The sequence below is a fragment of the Ornithorhynchus anatinus genome, chromosome 21 (assembly GCF_004115215.2).
Source record: "Ornithorhynchus anatinus isolate Pmale09 chromosome 21, mOrnAna1.pri.v4, whole genome shotgun sequence".
Classification (NCBI taxonomy): domain Eukaryota; kingdom Metazoa; phylum Chordata; class Mammalia; order Monotremata; family Ornithorhynchidae; genus Ornithorhynchus; species Ornithorhynchus anatinus.
The window spans coordinates 11,468,449-11,489,822 of record NC_041748.1 but is presented as its reverse complement, the minus strand read 5'-3'; the positions used below and the strand labels follow the sequence as shown (position 1 = coordinate 11,489,822).

The 21,374-nt window shown below is 44.3% G+C and overlaps 1 protein-coding gene and 1 long non-coding RNA gene across 4 annotated transcripts in view; one reads left to right on the top strand and one right to left on the bottom strand.

The window, feature by feature from the left end:
- NT5C3A (5'-nucleotidase, cytosolic IIIA) overlaps positions 1–21,374 on the top strand; it is a 61,082-nt gene that overhangs the window by 12,971 nt on the left and 26,737 nt on the right. Inside the window, exon 1 of one of the 3 annotated variants that reach the window (XM_039910052.1) lies at positions 18,260–18,274. The exons of the other annotated variants lie outside the window; for them this stretch is intronic. The gene's annotated coding sequence lies outside the window, so the exon portion shown is untranslated. Of the gene's footprint in view, positions 1–18,259; positions 18,275–21,374 lie in introns of those variants that run through there. 3 annotated transcript variants of the gene reach the window in all.
- LOC114806075 lies at positions 1,602–20,614 on the bottom strand. The gene is made up of 4 exons (XR_003754191.1): positions 20,341–20,614; positions 8,249–8,351; positions 5,420–5,529; positions 1,602–2,028 (listed from the first exon to the last, which is right to left on the bottom strand). It is a non-coding gene; the product is annotated as an uncharacterized LOC114806075 (long non-coding RNA).

Genomic DNA, 21,374 nt, shown 5'->3' with positions numbered 1-21,374 from the left:
TCTACGGGAAATTTCGGGAATCCGTCCAGTTTGGGTTTTTTTTTCTACTAGACATTCTTAAAGTCAATCTCTTGCAACCTAGAAATTATTCCACAGGAGAGTAGTAGTGTTGCTTTGCTGAGGGCGGTTCGGTAGGCGAGAAAATTCTTCAAAATTATTTCAAGCAAGTGTTCTGTAACTGCTCTGTCTGGCGTGGTTCATTTTAATTTGGCATTCCACCTTCCTTGCCTTTATTTCAGACTCTGGCCCAGGATCCCCTTCACACCACCACCATTTACAGATTCTTGCCTTATAGCGAAAAGGTTTGGATTCTTTGACACGATCCAAATCACAATGTGTGCTTCCTGAAGATTCTTTCTGAGAAACGAGGATCCTGATAATGGAGTCCATATATTTCTGTAATCCCACTTGGGAACCAAATGAATTCTAATGAATGAAATAGTCTAGCAGACGTGCATACCGTATAAAGCCTTGGGATTTTATATTCCGACACATAAAATCTCAGTGGTTTTTTATCCTTTGAAAGATCCTCCTTATCTCAACCGAGAAGACTGTTGATTTTAGTAAACTTGAGCAAATTAGCTGGAGCAAATAAGCTGAGTAAGTTTTACAGGGGGCAGTTGAAGCAGTGCCCTTGAGGGAAGGCCAAATTCAAATTTTTAGCCGTTTTTATGAGGATGAATCCTAAATGCTTCCATTTGTAATTATTATTTTGCTTGATTGAAATTTTAGAGTTCAGGATTCTATAAGAGATTTTTCTATGAAAGGGAGTTTAAACTCAAATGTGAAAGGAATATGCATTGAAACATAGTAAGGAGGTTTTGGAAAGTTTTGTGTTTTTTAAAATTTCCAGGCAGTGTTGTTGTTGTTGTTGTGTTTTATCTTTGAGATTCACAGTTTATCAGCTGGTCCCTCTTAACTCTGGATTAAAGCTTTAACATCAAATTGATTTTTGATGGTATATCCAGAGAATCTTTGAGCTTGAAAAAGGAACTAGTTCCATAGGTGTTTCTTTTTGGTTTCACTTTGTTTTTTTGTATGGTCTTTAAGTGCTTACTGTGTGCCAGGCACTGTACTAAGCACTGGGGTAGATATAAAATATTTGGATTGGACACAGTCCCTGTCCCACAGTCTTAATCCCCATTTTACAGATGAGGTAACTGAGGCACAGAGAAGTGAAGTGACTTGCCCGAGGTCATATGGCAAAAAGAGGAGGAGCCAGGATCAGACCCGAGACCCTCTGACTCCCAGGCATGGGCCGTGCTCTTTCCAGTGCTTGGCACGTAGTAAGCGCTTAGCAAATGCCATCATTATTCTTATTTCCACTAGACCGCACTGCTTTGCCATTGAACTCTCTAACCGGGAGCAGATTTCAGTTTCCTTTCATCAAGATCTACATTTCAGCTCCTTCATGTTTGGACTCCTGTACCTCTTACCCCGACCAGCTGCGGGATCCCCCCCACCTCTAGGCTGTAAGCTTGTTGTGGGCCGGGAATTTGTCTTTTTATCGATGTATTATACTCTCCCAAGCGCTTAATACAGTGCTCTGCACACAGTAAGCGCTCAATAAATACTATTGAATGAATGAATGTTCTCTATACAGTAAATGCTCAGTTAATATGATTGAATGAATGAATGACCACACACACCCCTAATGACCCTGCCAACTTTTGATGAAAAAATCAAAGTCATCAGGGTGAGCCCTGCAGATCTTTCCCTCTCCCACATACATTCTCTCCTCCTCCTCAGCCATTTCTAGAGGAAATTACCGTTTCCTCCTTCCGCCCAGATATCGTAGCCTCCACCCTTATTCCACACCTGTCTCCCCACTTTGCTCTCCAAAGGTAGCCTGTTTCTCTCTGCGTCAAGCAGAAACGCCTGGCGATTAGTTTTAAGGCATTCGACCAGATAAAAATAATTGCAGTGTTTGTTAAGCACTTACTATGGGCCAGGCACTGTATTAAGTGCTGGGGTAGCTGCAAGATAATCAGGTCCGATGGGGTCCTTGCTCCTCAGTATGCTCAGAGTCTAAGAAGGAAGGAAAGCAAGTATTTAATCCCTGTTTTATAAAGGAGGAAGCTGAGGCACAGAGAAGTTGGGTCACTTGCCCCAGGCTGCACAGCAGGCAAGTGGTGAATGCGGGATTAGAACCCAGGTCCTCTGGCACCCAGACCTGTGCTTTTTCCGTGAGGCCAGGTTGCTTCTCTGTCCCTTGTATCTGTGTTCCTCATTCCTTCCAAACTTACTCACTGTGACTCCTTCTTATCTCTTCCGTTTTAGACCTGTTGTGCAAGTACCACCACCCCAGCCCCCACCACCAGGAAGTCCTCCGTCTTGGTGTCACCAGCTTCAGAGCTGTTCTGCAATCCTTCCTTCCAGGCATCCCTGATTAAGTTCTCATCTTGCCCACTTCGTCTACCGAGTTCCTCAACATCGTTTTCACGCCATTAAATTCTTCAGTATTCACTATCCCAAAGCACCTAACTACTAATCTTCTATACTCTGTTCTCCTCCCTCCTGTAATCTGGAATATACTTTAGTGGCCATCTCCTTCGTGAGACTGCCAGATGCATTAGATTGTCAGATGTCCGGTCCTTGAAGGCAAGGATCATGTCTACCGATTTTATTGTGCACTTCTAAGGGCCTATTCCGATGTTTGCACCCGGTTGACACTCTAATAAATTGATTACAATCAATAAATAAGGCTTTTTTCAGTAATCTGTAATTTTGAATTTCATTGAGAAAAGAATTAGCACAATCTAATTGTGTCATATTAAGTAGTCTACGCCCGCTTGATTTATGTCGTATTTGGTTGTTACTGTGGAATGCTATAGGAAGTTTGGTATTTGTGGCATTTATGAAGCGCTTACTACGCGCCAGGCACTGGACTAAGCGTGGAGGTGGATACAAGCAAATCGGTGTTGGACACAGTCCCGGGCCCCCCTGGGGCTCGCGGTCTTAGTCCCCGTTTTACAGATGAGGTCACTGAAGCACAGAGAGTTGACGTGACCTTCCCGAGGTCACACAGCAGACAAGTGGCAGAACCGGGATTGGAATCTAGGTGTTTCTGACTCCCAGCCCCAGGCTCTATCCACTGGACCACACTGCTTCTTGTGGTGCGATATGTTCCCGTAAAATTAAAAAAAATCTAGGCAGGGTTGATGGCTATCACTTCCAAAGGTGATAGCCGGTGTGGGTTTGAATTCTGTAATTATGGCGCTGAAAAGTCATTCAGTTGCAACATTTGTTGGTTTCATTATTGGCCAGGGTTTCTGGAGCAAGATTAGTAAACTGATCCCTCTGATTTACTGTGTTTGCTGGCCTTGAAGATTTTGGAAAGGATGCATTTCTTTGCACAGTAGATTGCCTGATTTAAGGATTTAGGCCTTATGGGATTTAGGCCTATAATCTAGGTGTCTCGTTCTCCAATTTGATTCTTGTACATTCGTTGGACAATCAGCGCATCTAAAGTCAAAATCATAGACCTGGCCTGGTTTCAATAAGTTATTCTCTTATAATCATCTAACTTGAAGCGTTATCATCATTTGAAAGTCTGTTTTGTAACAAGATTCAAATCCTCTTTCAGGCCAATTGGCTAATGTTACTAACCTTAGATGCCTAATATTCAGTTGAACATTAAGGTGGGTATTTGGGGGGAGTGTGGGACATAATATTGTGAATATTTGAATAGCAAAATGATCACGTTAACCATCAAGTAACTGTTCTAAATATTCATCCTAACTGCTCTAAAAGTTGATTAGACAAACTTGTATTTTTTCCTTTATCATATAGCTCACCTGCTGGGTATTTAAGAATAGTAATTTTTCTCTTCAGTGCATTTACTGTATATAGTGATTTATATAAAGGTCTATCGTTATATCATTTGACTCTCTATTTACTTGGTATTGTATGCAGCCTCACTTTGTATTTTACCATGCACGCCCAAAATTTAGCGTAATTCAGTCTTAAAAAAAAGAGTCTCTTCCATTATTTCATCATGGACACTAAGTGGTGCTTTCTGAATTTTCCACACCCTTCTCCAAAAATACCCCAGACAAACCAGAGCCATCTTCTTTAAACAATTCGAACAACCCATTCCAACTAAAAAAGCTCTTGCTAATTCTCATTGATTAATATTTATTTGACCTTTTTAACGTAAAAACCCTAAGGTGCTAAAACAAAAGTAAAGCACCAGTTGAAACAAAATATGAACACATGGCAGAATGAAATTGTGTGTTTTAGTTACCCCTAAAGCATAAAAGGGTAATTTTAAGATATGAGCAGCGTGGCCTAGTGGAAAGACCACGGACCTGGGAACGAGAGGACCTGGGTTCTCATTGCGGCTCCACACCTTACTTGACCAAAGACAAGTCATTTAACTTCTTGGTACCTCAGTTTCCCCATCTGTAAAATGGGAATTCAGTGCCTGTTCTCCCCCCTGGACTTAAACAGGAGACGGGGACTGTGTCCAACCCCATTATCTTGTACTTAATCACTGTGTTTAGGACAGTGCTTGGCCCATAGTAAGTGCTCAGCAAATGCCACTATTATTATTAGTAGTAATAATAATCTTTGGCGATACAACCTAATAAAGAGTGATTTTGAATGAATAGGATAGGCAGGAAATGTTGGTGGTGGGGCCTTCTAATGGGTAATATTCTCCATCCAGTTCTCTGTAAATGGAAGTTTGGACCTTCTGCCGATCTCAGTTCTCATGTGGATGGCTAGGTAGGCTAAAACAGCCAGAGGTCCAACCATTTCAGGGTTCAATAGGTCAGCGTCTAAGCCTTAAATTGATCTTCTAAAGCAAATGTGAAACCAAAGCCGTTCACACCTCAGCAGCGGCTGTATACTGGCAGTCCTCAGGTTTACAACACAATTGATTCCTGAAAACTGCACTTTAAGTCCAAGTATGAGTCAGAACCAATTTTCTCAGGGGATTGGTTCCCGGGCCAAGGCCAGGGACCCTATTTTTTATCCTACTAACCCAGAATTGTGAGGTCAGACAGTTATAGATGAGTACTATAGTTACAATAATGCATTTATATTGCTTGACACATAGTAAGTGCCTAATAAATACCACCATAACGACCCGAAAGGTTCCACAGCAGGGGAGCCGACTTTTACCAATCGATCATTGTAACTTATTGAACGCTTACTGTGTGCAGAACACTTGTACTAAGGGCTTGGTAGAGTCCAGTAGAGTTAGTAGACACGAATGAACAACTGTGTGACTTCCCTGGTGACTTCACCAAGTAATCAGGTAACCTGCCTCTCAGCCCTCCCCCATCTTCTGACCTCTTTTGCTCTACCCCTCCTTCTCTCATTAAACTTGCCCCTTTCCCACCATCTTTACAGCTTTTACTATTATTATTATTAATAACAGTAATCATAATCGAGGAATTTGTTAAGCACTTACTATGTGCCAGGTACTGTACTTAGGTGCTAAAAATGGTTTCTCCATTGCACTGCAGCTCTGTGCATCCTGTTCTCTGTAAACCCACGGAGGTAGTGCCATCGAGAAGGACGCTGTAAAATTGAAATCCGTAGGTTAGAGAAGTGGTACAGGTATAAGTTTAGAAACATCATCTGTTCTAACTCAGTAGTTAAGTCGATCAGTGCCTGTTGCGGGTTTCCTGAAAACTCTATTTGGGTATAAGCTGGGGATCAAGAAAGTCAGGATGCCACTGACCTTGCCTCAACTCTCCCCCCAGAATATTTCCACCCCTTTGTGTCCACTACTGGCAGATTAGACTCCAGTTCCTGCTTCTAAATCTACACAGCTACTTTGCTTCCTCCAGCCCCCAAGGAAGTCCCCAGGGAGGCCATCAGGACAAGCCCAAGCCCCAACCGAGTCCAAATAACGGAAAATGAGCCATTCCACGCTCACCTTAGCCCTTCTTAGCCCAAAAAGCTAGGCCTAGGCTCCTCCTTCAACACGTAGAGCACTTAGCTGAGTCGGGAGCTGCAGGGCTGGCTGGAGCTTCCCTCTCTTCTTCAGGGGATGATAGTGGCTTAGAGATCCCTGGCAGTAATTTGCCCCAGATCAGTCATGATTATTCATAGAGTGAATGAGCCCCGTAGTAATAATAATTATGATATTTGTTAAGCGCTTACTATGTGCCAAGCACTATTCTAAGTGCTGGGGTAGATAGAAGGTAATCAGGTTGTCCCACGTGGGGCTCACGCTTTTAATCCCCATTTTGCAATGAGGGAACTGAGGCACACAGAAGTTAGGTGACTTGCCCGAGGTCACACAGCAGACAAGTGGTGGAGTGGGGATTAGAACCCAAGTCTTCTGACTCCCAAGCCCGGGCTCTTTCCACTAAGCCACGCATTACTGAGCCCACGTTTAAAGAAAATCAGGCTGCAAGCTTTAGAAATCCACCTTACACCTCCACCAATATCCACCTCCACCAATATCCCAGTACGTTTCAACTAAAGCAATAGCTTGACCTTTTCTGAATCTGTATTCCACTTTTTCTGTTCCTCTGTTAGCTTCTTATTGTCCTGTTTGAATTGTTCTTTTCATCTCCCTATTTTTCTGGAAAATCTTAGGTTGTTCTTGTTTTCTTCTCTCTAGAGCAGCGAAAAGGTCTCATTCAAATTCTTGTATTTTGGCATTTGTCGGGATGTTTTTGGCTGGTTGTTTCCCTGTATTTCTACATTTCTTAGGTTCCTCTTCTGTACAACACTTGCAAAATGTCTCTGTTACATTATTTTAGCTTGTTTAATCGTCCTGTTCTTTTTTTTCCTCCTTCCTGCTTTTGAGATTTGTCATCTGGACCTTTGCCATCCATCTTACTGGTAATAAAGCTTGCTTTCTTGGGAAGTTCATTAATTCAGCGTAGCCTAGTGGAAAGAGCATGGACCTGGGAGTCCGAGGACCTGGGTTATAATCGTGACGCCACCGTTTGCCCGCTGTTTCACCCTGGGTGAGTCACCTAACTTCCCTGTGCCTCATTTTCCTCATCTGTAAAATGAGGATTCGATGCCTGTTCTCCCCAGAACTTGGACAGTGAGCCTCTTAGGGCAAAGAGACTGTGTCCAACCCGATTATCTTGTTATCCAGCCCAGTGCTTGGCACATAGTAAAGTGCTTAACAAGTACCACCATTATCATTATTATTATCATCAGCGTAGGGAAAGAGCCCGGGCCTAGGAGTCAGAGGTCATGGGTTCGAATGCCGGCTCGGCCACTTGTCAGCTGTGTGACTGTGGGCAAGTCACTTCACTTCTCTGTGCCTCAGTGACCTCATCTGTAAAATGGGAATTAACTGTGAGCCTCGCGTGGGACGACCTGATTACCCTGCATCTACCCCACTTAGAACAGTGCTCTGCACATAGTAAGTGCTTAAATACCAACATTATTATTATTAGGGATCGTTTATGAATTATTTTAGCTATGATTTACGACTTAGCAATATTTTCGGTCTACCACCTGGTAATTAATTGAACAGTTTTCTGAGAAAACAGACCTGAAGACCTTAAACAGTTTTAAGCCAAGGGGCCCCTGCTTTACATTCTTGCCTGATCTTGAGCTGGGCCACTAGATAATAAGCGCCTACAGTAAGCTCCTTTTAGGCAGCTCCGTTGTACTGTGCTCTCCCAAGCGCTTAGTCAGTGCTCTCCACAGAGTAAGCACTCAATAAATACTGTTGATTGGTTTTAGTGCCATTATCCCCAGCTGGACTCTGATGGTTGTCACCACAGTGTTACCCAGGCAAGCATTTGAGGGGTCAGGACATTTTGGGCTAACAACAGCCCGGGGCTGACGGTCACTCTGTGAGAAAATGAACCCTGGTGTTAAAAAAAACAAACCAGAACCTTACTGTGGACTTCGAGTGGCTGAGGACCTCCCTTGCCTCTTTGGTCGTGGTGTTGCATGCCTCAGCAGGAATCAATCAGTCGATCTATCGGTGGTATTTATTGAGCCCTTGAACATAATACTATTGATTGAACAGATTCATAGGTCTGAAGTCTCAGAAACAAGGCTCAATAATAATAATGTTGGTATTTGTTAAGCGCTTCCTTAACAAAGCAGAGCACCGTTCTAAGCACTGGGGGAGATACAGGGTAATCAGGTTGTCCCACATGAGGCTCACAGTGGTGGCGAGCAGCATGGCTTAATGGTAGAGCCCGGGCCTGGGAGTCAGAAGGACCTGGGTTCTAATCCCGGCTCCGCCACTCGTCTGCCGCGTGACCCTGGGGACGAACTGGGGCCGGGGCGGGAGGGTCATTCCACTTACATCCATAGTGTCCGGATCATCTGTTCTGCCATTGCTTTCTAGTTTCTGGTTCTGTGCCCATCTAGCTTCCACCGCTCCAGGGTTAGGAGACCCTTGGGCGAGTCTGGAGAGAAAGGGATGAGCACATCTCAATTCAGAATGCTCCGATTCCTCCAGGAATTGCTACCTGTCCTGTGAAATGGCTCCTCCCTGATAGGAGGAAAGAATCATGGCCCACCCCAGCTTTACAAAAAGGAGAATTAAGACAGGAACTTTGTGAAATGAAGCAGTCATCCAATTGTGAGCAACAAAACTACAGAAGGGACACGTTTAAGGAAAAGGTTCAGGGTACTCCGGTCAGAAATTAGCAGCGGTTTTTCTGTTTCGATTCTTTGGAAGAGTAGGATTAATTCACGATCGGCTCTCCGAGCAGAGCTTTACAGGGAAGAAAAGGGAAGAGCTTGACTGGAAGGTTTTCTCGAGCGCTTTGACGTCCAACCATTTGGTATATACAAAATTTAAAGAAACGGAAAGCCTAAATTTTGAAAGCATTCCCATTTATATATTTCAATTTTCTTTTTGATGTTATTTGTTAAACACTTAGTCTGAGCCAAGCACTGTACTAAGCACTGGGGTAGATGGAAGGTTGTTAGGGTGGACCCAGTTCCTGTTCCATATGGGGCTCACAGTCTTAATCCCCATTTTGCAGGTGAGGTCACTGAGGCACAGAGAAGTGAAGTGACTTATCCAAGGTCATATAGCAGAGTAATGGCGGAGCTGGGATTAGAACCAAGGACCTTCTGGTTTTCAGGCCTGTGTCTATCCATACGTCCATGCTGCTTCTCATTTTTTTTTCCAATCTCCCTGCTTGGCATAGCTTCCAATAGCCTAGCTACTACTTTCTCAACGTCTGTTTGTTTCAGAAATCATCGTGGGTGCGCTTTTTTACAGTTAAAGAAGTGTATTTCTTAGTCTATCTTAACTATCTGAAACACAAGTTGGAACTGTTCTGCTTTGCTTGAAAACTAGCCAAACATAACTACTTTAGAAATCCAGCTGAATTAAAGAGAACATTTAGTTTCAATAAAATTACAGTTTCGCCGATGCCTCTTGGCACAAAGGCCAATTCAAGATTTCCGTGGACTAGTCAAGGGCTGGCCAGAAAGTATGAATACCACAAACTAACCATTTCAAAAAGCAGCTCCAGTTAATAAAGCCTTTTCTGTTTAGAAAGTAGCAAAGTCGCGCAAAACGGTGCAGATTTTTCTCAACACACAGAACCGTAACGGTACAGTGTGGAGCGAGGCCAAACAGATTCCGCAAAGAGGACTTTCCATCTTGTTCTTGTTCAAACACTGAGGTCCAGCTGTAATGAAAACTGAAATAACGGTACAAAGTGCTTAGCGCAGTGCTGCACATAGTAAGCACATAATAAATTCCACTGGCGATGATAAAATATTCCCGAGCCGAACGTCATTAGCGTAGTCTGAGGGCACCAGGCACAGAATTGTGAACTTTTAAAACAATTTCCTTCCCTTTTCACATTCTTCAGCACATCCTGTTTTTGTCAACCTCTCCTATCTGTTACATCAGTGGTGCCACTCCTTTCAAATGAGGGTTTCTGATGTTACAAAGGAGAATTTTGATCGAATGGGACGCGGTAGTTTTCTGAAAACTAGCCAGCACCAAATACCCCTTCAACCTTAAAGCTGTGCACATTCGGCAAGAAAAATTCTTCCTCCTCCTTTCATTTGTTTATTTGTTCTTCTTAGCCTACCAGAAGGGCCGGATCAATTACCCTAAAAGTTCCTGTCTAAATGATGACTGAGCTATCACCCAAAACCTAGGTCACTGATTGAGGTCGGGTGTTCTCGCTGACCAAGCCAGTGGGATAAAAATTAAACTCAACAGGTCCAAAACTGAATTCCTCATCTTTCCTCACAAACTCTTTCTTCCCCTCGACTCTCCCATTATTCCTCTCTTGCAAGCCCGCAATCTTGGCATTATCCTTGACTTCTATCTTCCTATTCCGGTGATTATATTTCCACCCCGTCTCCAGAATCTGCCCCTTCCTGCACATCGAAAGTGCTATCACGCCGGTCATGAAACTTGTCATGTCCCGGCTACTGCATCAGCCACCCTCCCTCCCCTTAATTGCTAAGAAATTATTCTTATTTCCCCACACCTCCTCCTGGAATTCCCTCTCCCTTCCATTCAGAGAGACCACAAGTCTCCCCATCTTCAAAGCCTTGCTGAAATCCTATTTCTTCCAGGAAGCCTCTCCTGACTAGCCTCTCATCACCCCAGACTATATTTCGTCCCTTCTGCACACCTAAGAACTTGAGTCTCTGTCCCCTAAGTATTCAGGTGTTCAAGTCCTCAGCGCTTCTGAACATATTGATGTCCATCTCCCCCTCTAGATTGTAAGCTTGTCGGGAGCAGGGAACGCATCTTCCAACTATGCTGTTATGTTGTATTCTCCCAAGAACGTGGTACAGCGCTCTGTACACCATAAGCATTCAATAAATACGATTGATCGGTCCATAGTCTTACACTCAGTTGCCAAAGTCTTTCCTGCTAGATTATCGACTCCTTAAGGACAAGTGATTATGGCTACTTTACTGTACTCACCTGCTGCCCTCAGACTACCCCGTCCCCCATGAGACTTGGAGCCTATTTTGTTTGTATTTTTTTGTTTTCATGTTTCGGCACTCCCGTTATCTGTGTCTCCAACTTAACTTTTAGACGTGACAGGGACCGTGTTTAATTCCCACTTGTGTATTTCCCCCAGGTGCACAGTAGAGTGCCCCTCACCCAATAAGTGGTTAATAAATACTGTTACTACTCCCAAATGCTCAGTTCGGTGCTCTGCACACTGGAAGTGCTCAATCAAGATGACCGATAGATCGAAGAGAAAAATGCAGTTTTCTGGTTACTCTCCAAGCCGCTACCCAAGGAGAAGGGCCACCTGCGAGTGGTGCTGACTCGGGCTGTTCTAAGCATTGATTTATGGTATTTGCTATGTGCCAGGCCCTTTACTAAGCGCTGACGGGGGGGGGGGGTACCATTCACAAAAGTGACACAAGTCACCAGCCGGTATTATCCGGTGGTACTGGGGAAAAGCAGTGAGAGAAAAGGAAACAGATTAGATTTCCAAAATTAAAAATGACAGAAGGAACAAGAGCGCTTCATGGTAAGAGACCATCCTTCCTCTCCTCGGTTCCTCATCTCTTCTTAAAATCTTCAAATGCCGTAGAGTCGGTTCCGTCCCATAGGGACTCCATGGACGCCCCGTCTTCTGTCATCAAATCATTCCGGTATCTGTATCCTTAGGGTTTTCTTGGTAAAGATACGGAACTGGTTTACCATTGCCTTCTTCTGCACAATAAAAGCTCGAGTCTCTGCCGTTGTCTTTGATCAGCGTCTCCATCGCTCGATCGTCCTCATCTCTTCAGGCGGGGCCATATCACCCCAGTCTTCCCCACATGCTGAATACTGGGAAGAACTCCTTCCAGTCCCGTGAAGGCTGAGGCTCGGTGCCTGCAGGGTCAGATAGAAGGTTAGGGGTGACCCCCATTTCTGGGCAAGTTCGGCCTCGTGCAACCACTCCTTCTATTCCCTTGGGCCGGAGCTGCCCGCCGGCTAGATTGAACACTTCCTCCCTTCCCGAGGTCTTGCCTTCCCTTTTAAGGATCTTCTGGGCCCGTTGGATTTTCGTCAGCCTCGGTGGACTTTAGACGGAAGACCACTGTCCTCTGCAACTGACGCCCCGTTTTCAGCTGGGATGCAGCAGCATCTGGGGGTGTTTTCCCGTGTCCTTAAAATGAAGCTCACTAAAGACCACTTAAAATGAAGACCACATTCACTCGTATGTAGTGAGCACTCACCGTGTGCAGAGCACGGTGCTAAGTGCTTAGGAGAGTACAATGTGACAGTAAACGGACACATTCCCTGCCTTCAGTGAGCTTACAGTCTAGAAGGGGGAGACATATTAATATAAATAAATTACAGATTTGTGCGAAAGTGCTGTGGGGCTGGGAGGGGGGAAGAACGGAGAGAGCAAGGCAGGGTGACGCAGAAGGGAGAGGGAGAAGAAGAAAGGAGGGCTTAGTCAGGGGAGGCCTCTTGGGGAAGATGTGCCTTCAAGAAGGCTTTGAAGCAGGCGAGAGAAATTGTTTGTTGGATTTGAGGAGGGAGGGCGTTCCAGGCCAGAGCCAGGATGTCGGCGGTGAGATAGGTTAGAACGAGGTACAGTGAGAAGGTTAGCACTGGTGGAGCTCAGTGTGCAGACTGGGTTGTAGTTGGAGAGTGAGGAGGTGAGGGAGGAGGGGGTAACCACTAAAAACCACTTAAAATGAAGACCATCCTAAAGACCACCGACGTAGTGTATTATGCCGCACCAGGGAAACCATGGTGCCCTGCCATCCAGAGCAGGGTGGCTCTGCGTAGAAGCTTCATCTGAAGCTTGTTGCGGGCAGGGAACCAACTCCTTTGAAAAGTACTCTCCCAAGCATTTAGTACAGTGCTCTGCACACAGCTGCCAATAAATGCTATTAATGATGATATGAAGAGGGAGACAAGGAAGCAAAATAGAAAAGAGCACCAGGCACTGCGAGTATTAGGGACGACATCACAACAAGCCACCGAGCGCTTACTCTATTCAGAACACGGTACTAGGTGCTTGGGAGAGGACAATATGACAGTAAAAGGACACATTCCCTGCCTCCAATGGGCTTACAGTCTAGAGGAGGGAGACAGATTAATACAAATAATATATGTAAATAAATTACAGATGTGCATAAGTGCTGTGGGGCTGGGAGGGAAGATGAATGGAGGGAGCAAGGCAGAGCAACACAGAAGGCAGAGGGAGACTGGGCTGTGGGCCTCGCATCATCCTTAGAGGGGAACATCCCCAGCGCTTAGTACAGAGCTCTGCCCACGGTAAACGCTCAGTAAATACGATTGAATGAATGAACATCGTCATCGGGGGTGTCTTTAAATATAGAGGGCAGCTAGCATAGTATGCTCAGGCAGATTTTTCTATATCTGGTGCAGCGCGTTCTTTGAGTTCCCCTGTAGTCCATCTTACGTGCCCACCCTAATGGAATCTTTTGACCCCGACTTTGTTAACCACCCCGGGGAGAGGGTGGAAAGCAAATCTCATCGTTCACTGCACCTGGATGGTGATTCAGTTTAGCCACTCGGTGGCAGCAAAACCTCCTGGACAAGATCATCCAGTTAGAGCGTTTTGGTGTTTTTTCCCCCCGAAAAACGTTTTTAAAATGTGTCACTGATCATTTTGACACCAGCCGATGATCAGCGTATGGAATCCGTTAGTGCGGGAGGTTACGTGGCTAGAAAATGTCGGGAAACTGAAGACAAGTATATAGGAGAGAAGTCTAAAATGGATTTTTAGAGCTGTTAGTGATAAGTGGGTTCGAGCTAGATAAAAGAGCTTCACGGTTGATAGGCCCCGGACGGTTGTTAATGGGAAAAGTTGGGGGTAATAGAGGCGGCACATCCCTAACCGTAAACTGAGATATCGGAGAACCTGGCAATCACGATTCCTCTGAGCAACTTTGGTGTCTTTGTCAGACTGAGTACCGAGCTGTTCCGTCCGTTGGTGTGGTGCCAGATGACTTTTTCCTAGAAAATATGTCTTCATCAAGTTTTTCCAGAGGATACCGTTCCAGGACAATGTTATGCCTGTCACGTCACCGGACTGTTGTTTCAGCTCTCCTTTTCTGGGGAGCAGTAATCTGTAATATTTCCAAATGACGTGAATAGCCGGTCTTAGGGACTATAAGTGGTGATATATAAATCCCTTTTTAGGAACAAGAGATCAGCGGTGGGGAGAGGATGTTTCGGTTTCTAATGATCTCTGCTTCCCACCCAGAAATTAGTCACATTCCATTATTTTCCTGAAATTGTAACTGTAAAGCCTCTTGTTTCAGGGCGCTCTGAGTATATAAGGTGGTTCTCTTCTAGGGCAGAGTCTTTTATTGTTGTTTTCCTGTGTTCTGTAATATGTTTTAGAAGTGAGCTTTTCTACCACTTAATGCACATCAACTGGACACGGAGTTCGGTATATGGAGAGTACAGGAGACTTAGTAAACATGATCCCTGCCCTCAAAGATCTTACAAGGGAGACAGACGAGCACTAAAATAAAATAAAAGAGGTTCGTGAGGAAGGCAACAGAGTTACAAAAACGAAACAGAGTAAATAAGTGATGTCTGGGGGAGGACGGAGCCGGCGGAGCAGCCAAGTATTTAGGGGAGGAATACTCTGGTGCCTAGGTAACAGTTGAAGTGCTGATGCTTCAGTAGGGGGTAGGGAGATGAGAAGTAATTAGAGAAGGCCTCTTGGAAAAGATGCGATTTGAAAAGGGCTTTGAATACGGGGAGGGCGGTGGTCTGCCTTCTGAAAAGCAGGAAGGAATTCCAGGTAGGAGGGAGGGTGCGAGCAAGAGGTTGGTGGGGAAGGAGGTGGGCGTGAGACACAGTGAGTAGGTCGGCTTGAGTGGAGGAGGAGCAAATGGGCCATCTGGGTTGTATTAGGAGAGGAGCAAGAAAGGATAAGTAGCGGGGAGAGGGGATAAAGGACCATCAAGGAGGGCTTGGTTGACGACGGTGGTTAGGGAGGGAAAAGGAAGTGTTTCTAAAAGAGGAGAGAGGATGAGGTAAGAGGCATAGGTGAAGGGGTAGATTTTAAAAAGAGATGGGAAAACTCCACGGGTGACGTTTAGGATGGACGAGAGAGTGGTTGTAAGGGTAGGAGGTAGTTGGAGAGGTGATTGAGGGAACTTTAGGGAGCTCACGCTTAATCGTTTCCGTTTCGTGAACCGATCCTTTATGAGGTTGTCAGAAGCAAGAGATGAGGGAGGAAGGTGGTTCCGAGAGGGAGTTGAAGGTCCAAAATAAAACACCCTAAAAGATTTCATCAAAGGTACTCTTCCCATTTTTTCTGTCGGGCGAAACAGCATGGAGTAGTGGTTAGAGCACAGGCCTGGGAGGTGGATGAGTGGTGGAGCCGGGATTAAAACCCATGACCTCCGATTCCCTCAACCGTGCTCTTTCCACTAAGCCACACTGCTTCTCATACCTTAGGCCTTTCCTGTGATTGTATTTTTGTAATTTTTTGCTAGATTTCTGTAATGACCCTCCAGTCCTCAAACAACGTTCCAGTCCTTAATTTTGCCATTTTCTATGTTTGATGCCTGTATTTCTAAAGAAAAAAAAGATGGCAAAACTAATGTCTTGCCGGTTGGATAAACAGATAGTGTTAGGGGATGTATATCCCTCTACTTTTTCTGGGTTTTGCCAACTGACTTCAATCTGCACCATCAGTCTCCAAAATGAAGCAGCTGACATGCTACTAAGTGCCTGGCACATAGTAAACGCTTAACAGATACCACAGTTATCATTATTATTATTGTTATTATGATCATCAAAATACTTGGAGTTCTCAAAAGGCATAGTTCAGCACTTGGTACCCATCACCGACTAGAACGGTAAAGCAGGTCATTTAAGAATTCTATTTTTTTAGAGTATAATTCAGATGGCTTCAGATTTAAAGCTGACCTCCATCCTCTCAACACAGCTTTTAGGAAAACAGTTTGCTCTCTTAAGTAGGCAGGTACCTAACGATCACAATGGTCAAATTTAGTCTGTTGCCTCATCTCCCAGGAAAGTCGTGAACAGTACCGATGATGGGATAGTGCAGGTTTTTTGTTTTGTCTTTTCATAGCTCTCCTCTGCCTTCCACCCACCTAACTCTGGGTGTCCCTCAAAGGTCACTTCTGGGTCCCCTTCTATACTCCATCTACACCCACGCCCTTGGAGAACTCATCTAATTATGTTGGTATTTGTTAAGCGCTTACTATGTGCAGAGCACTGTTCTAAGCGCTGGGGTAGACCCAGGGGAATCACGTTGTCCCACGTGGGGCTCACAGTCTTCATCCCCATTTTACAGATGAGGTAACTGAGGCACAGAGAAGTTAAGTGACTCGCCCACAGTCCCACAGCTGCCAAGTGGCCGAGCTGGGATTCAAACCCATGACCTCTGACTCCAAAGCCCGGGCTCTTTCCACTGAGCCACGCTGCTTCTCATCTGCTCGCATGGCTTCAAATACCCCCCCATGAGGATGACTCCCAAATCTACCTCTTCAGCCCTGATCCCTCTCCCTCACTGCAGTCTCGCATCTCCTCCTGCCTTCAAGACATCTCTCCTTGGATGTCCTGCCGTCACCTCACACTTCACGTGTCCAAGACGAAGCTCCTCATCTAACCATCCAAACCCTGTCCTCCCCCTGACTTTTCCTGTCACCGTAGACAGCGCCACCATCCTTCTGTCCCACAGACCCGTGACCTTGGCATTGTCCTTGTCTCCTCACTCTTTTCTTCGACTCACATATTGGATCCATCACTAAATCCCGCCGGTTCCACCTTCACAACATCGTTAATATCCGCCCTCTCCTCTCCATCCAAACAGCTACCACGGTAATAGAATCACTCATCCTGTCCCGCCTTGATTACTGCATCAGCCTCCTTGCCGACCTCCCCGCCTCCTGTCTCTTCCCACTCCAGTCCGTACTTCACTCTGCTGCCCGGATCATTTTTCTACAGAAACCTTCAGGACACGTCACCCATCTCAGAAAACTCCAGTGGTTGCCCATCCACCTCGGCATTCATTCATTCATTCAATCGTATTTATTGAGCGCTTACCGTGTGCAGAGCACTGTACTGAGCGCTTGGAAAGTACAATTTGGCGACAGAGAGAGACGATACCTACCCAACAATGGGAAAAAAACTCCTCACCATTGGCTTTAAAGCCGTCCATCACCTCGCCCCCTCCTACCGCCCCTCGCTACTCTCCTACTTCGACCCAGCCCGTACACTTCGCTCCTCTACTGCTAACCTTCTCTCTGTGCCTCGAGCTCATCCGTCTCGCCGCGACCCCTCGCCCACATCCTGCCTCTGGCCTGGAACGGCCTCCCTTTTCATATCCGACGGACAGTGACTCTCCCCACCTCCAAAGCCTTATTGAAGACACATCTCCTTCCAAGAGGCCTTCCCTGACTAAGCCCTCATTTCTTCTCTTCCCGCTCCCTTCTGCGTCACCCTTTCTCACCCCCTTGACTCACCACCCACCCCCAACCCCCAGCCCCACAGCACTTATATACATATCCGTAATTTTTTTATTTATACTAACGTCTGTCTCCCCCTCTAGACTCTAAGCTCGTTGTGGGCAGGGAATGCGCCGGTTATACTGTTGTGTTGTACACGCCTAAGCGCACATAGTAAGTGCTCAATAAAGGCGATTGATTGATAGCAGTGTGGTATAAACGTTTGGCCTTTTCACAACTGCACTGGTTTCATGAGTCGCCTGCTATAGATTTGCCACCGAACGGGGAGAAAGTTAGAAAAAAATCATATTTACAAATATTAGCACGGTCATGTTCCCGATGATAAACTGCCTGCGGCTCACTGCCAGCCCTTATCTCGCCTGTCCCGGCCCGCAGGCATCTCGGCTTGTCCATTTAATTGATAACGATGTTCTTAGGAAAACACGAGCGTTTGCTCTCTTCATCACAAAAGACGGGATATCGTTTTCATTTCCAAAAGTTAACCGCTTCTCTCTTTCCATCTTGAAGAGATGCAAAATTTCGGAAGGGTCCCCTGAGGAGTCGAAAGATGATTTTTTATTTTTATTTTTAAAGATGTGGAGGTCAGGGTGGCCTTTCTGCAAACAAACAACCAACCAGGCAGTCGATTAGAAGATCAAATCTGCTTGGTCCTGCCCGTCAAAAGAAAAAGATGCTTTTGTTGGAGCCGGAACTGATCATCCGAAAGCTAGCTGGCTAGACTGCATCATCGGGGCCGACGCGGGGCTGTACGTTGCCGAACTGCGTCACGGGACTGTTTTTGCATAGGGATTAGTCAGGCTTTTTTTGGAAACGCCCTCAATCGCACCTTGTGCTATATTAGTATTTCTCAGCCAGGAAGAATTTTCTTTTTCTCCTGTGGCTCCTCAGGCAAACTTCAGTGGTAAGTGGGTCTAGTTCATGTAAATAAGAAAGAGACTGCTTCCTGCCTACCTTTTTGGTAAACTGCTATTTCTAGCCTCATTTAGGCCTGTGTGTTCTGAAGATTAGCTTCAGTATAATTTAATTCTAACCGGACTTTTGAAATCAAAGTTATTAGACATTCAGCTGGAATGACGTAGTCGAAAGCAATGAGTACTTTGGTTTCCAAAGTTTACACATAAAAAGATAAAGCAATAGGGTAGGTACTTCAGGTTGAAAATCTAACCTGATGTTTTCGGTTTTGATTTTAGTTTCTGAAGTTCATGATTTTAGATGGGTTGATTCTAACAAAATAACTAATTACTGTCAAAATTATTTAACAAATTAAAGGACTTGTTAAGATTAGAAATGAGTTTGTACTTTAATGATCAATATATAATGTATTACTCTAACGTCTGTTTTTCTCTATCACTCTGCTTCGTAAATGACCTCAAACTTGGGTTAGTAGTTATTTATGGTGGCCATAAAGAAAAATTGATTATTTTTTATTATCTTTGTAAAACAGACATTGTAGCCTGTGGGGAAATTAGGCTTGTAAAACATTTCTCGAGGACTGGAAATGTTTTTCCTCTTATCCATAAAGTTTCTGTCAATCCTTTTAGAAACTTGAAAAACTAAGTTTCAGCAACTTGAAATTGGCTAATGGATGTAGATTTTTTTGAAAAAATATATGTACTAGGTGACTGGAGAAAGTGAAAGATGGGAATAGTCTGAGAGGTTGAGAGAAAGAATGCAAATATCTCTCTGTATAGAGATATATAGATAAATAGGTATTCTGTATTATACATAGAAGTTCAGAAAAGGTAGACTGGTACAGCAGACTATTTCTTTAAAGTAGCTTGCCTTGATATTGGTAGCTTTTGTGCAAGCTGTGTATCTCTGGTCACTATTTGCCCTCAATCTGTTGTTCCAGTACGAAATCAAGAAGAACCAGAATCAAAATCAGAAGATAGTTCGTAGAGAAATATAGGCCCCTGGTGAGGAATTACGGCTCTCCCTGCTCTTGTGCTCTGAGGCCCTTGGTATTCGCCCACCTCTGAAACTGTGATTCGGGACATAGCCGAATACCTACAAAGCTCAGAACTAGAAAAATATTTAATGAAAGCTGTTTGAAATACCATTTAAAACCTGTCAAAGTGGATTTTTCCTACAATTGTCATTTGGTTGATGTCCAGAAAGCTTGTCTTTTTCATTTTTATGCTACCCAAGTGAGAATCCCATTGTGACCCAGAACATTCAGATTTTTCAAACAACTAGTTTCAGCCTTTCCTTGAAACTGCCTTCCCCACAAAAAGAAATTGCAGAAGAATTTCCAGAAATTAAAACGCCTATATTTTTCTTTGAAGGAGAGGGATGCTTTAAAAGTCCAGACCTGAAACCTGTATTGTCTTTAAATATCCTTAGACTTTAACGTAAATTCAACTGTAAAGCTCTTTGACTTGTTTCTTATGATGATTTTATTACTAATATCTTGTCAGTTGGGTTTTTACTCAGCAACTTTTACAAAAACTGTCCATTATATTTGAAACGACTGAAAGAGAACCTCATTGATGATCTTTTATGACTCCATTATTCTAACTTGAGTGTTGCCAGGGTTGGGAGATAAAAGGAGGTGGATTCTAATAAGGTTTTCACATTATTTTTTAAATGGATCTCAAATACAGTAGGTTTGAATATGGCTCGATTGCCCAGTGAGATATATCATCACTGGAGTTTGACTATTTAGTGACTTTTTTTTACTATCGTGGTAGAAAAGACAGTCACATAAATGGCCAGAAAGGTAAAATGGGTAGCCTGGGAGACCGTTTAACGGTTTGTGGGCATTTCATTCATTCACTCACACCTTTTTTGTTTTTCCAGTTTCCAGTTAAAAATACGCATGAATAAAGCATGAGGTTATTAATGGCCCTGGAAACTGGAAAAGCAACACTGTAATTGAGGCAGAAATACAACAGAAAAAAGTAATATAACACTTACAATCTCTCATTAGTTGTAGTTTTCTCTATTACAATTGTGAGTAGGTCTTACCTCCTGCTTCAGCTTACTTCTTGCCTTAGCCAAGCATTTTTCTGTGGTGAGCACTCTTGTAGCAATTCCATTACCTCTAAACTCACAGAGCAACTCTCTTCTCTTTTCCTCATTCTTGATTTAAAACAAAATATTCTCATTTCAGGGTCTTCGAAAGCTTTCCAAAGGTTTAACTTCGGGGATCTCAAGAAGTTCAGGGATTGTATTTCTGGGTGTTTTTTAAATGTCTACCGGGTGACCGCTGGCAAAACAAGCAAGAACTGTATTTATCAAGCAGTGTAGGTTTACAGGACCAGCTATCTAAAAATACACCGCCCTAATTTTCAGCAGCTTCATTCAGGAGAGTGCCAAAATGCTGACATTTATATCTCCGGCTATGCTGCTTTTGTAAAGATAGCGACCTGGGGAAAAGGTGCACCTAAGGAAGGATTTTGCGAGACCCTCTGCCCTACTCCACTTTCAGTAGTCGGCAAGCGACAGTTAAAGTTCTCCTAACTGCAACTTTTGTCTTTTGGGGTGAAATAGGAGAAGGGAAACTCAAGATGCACCCTATCAGAAAGGTGCAGATTTCCTTGTAGGTTGGTATTCTTTTCCCAGTAAGTGAATGCTCCATAACAGATGATTAGAACTAATAAGATCTAGTAGTGAGAGAAGAGGGACAGTAAGTTGTAGATACTCTGAGTTCCAGAAATTGCTATTCAGGCCCACCAGGAAAGCCTTTTCCTTTCATGTTTCCTTTTCTTTACCATTCTTTCATTCTCAAACCAGCAAACTATTCCAGGATGTTTTGTGTTTTGTTTTCTTTTGCCCTGAGAGACGCCAGCCCCTTTGCATTCCTTTATTTTCGGTGTGGAGAAATTGCAGCCCAGAGAGATGGTGAGCGATCCAAAGAGGCGCCTGCCAAGACTGGATTAACAGAACCCGGTCTGTCAAATTCAGAGCCATATTAAGAAGGATCTGATGGGCCTGGGAAAGGCTGGGAGCATCCCAGGCAAGTCATTCTCCAGTGTCCTTGCCACAGCACATCCTCCCCC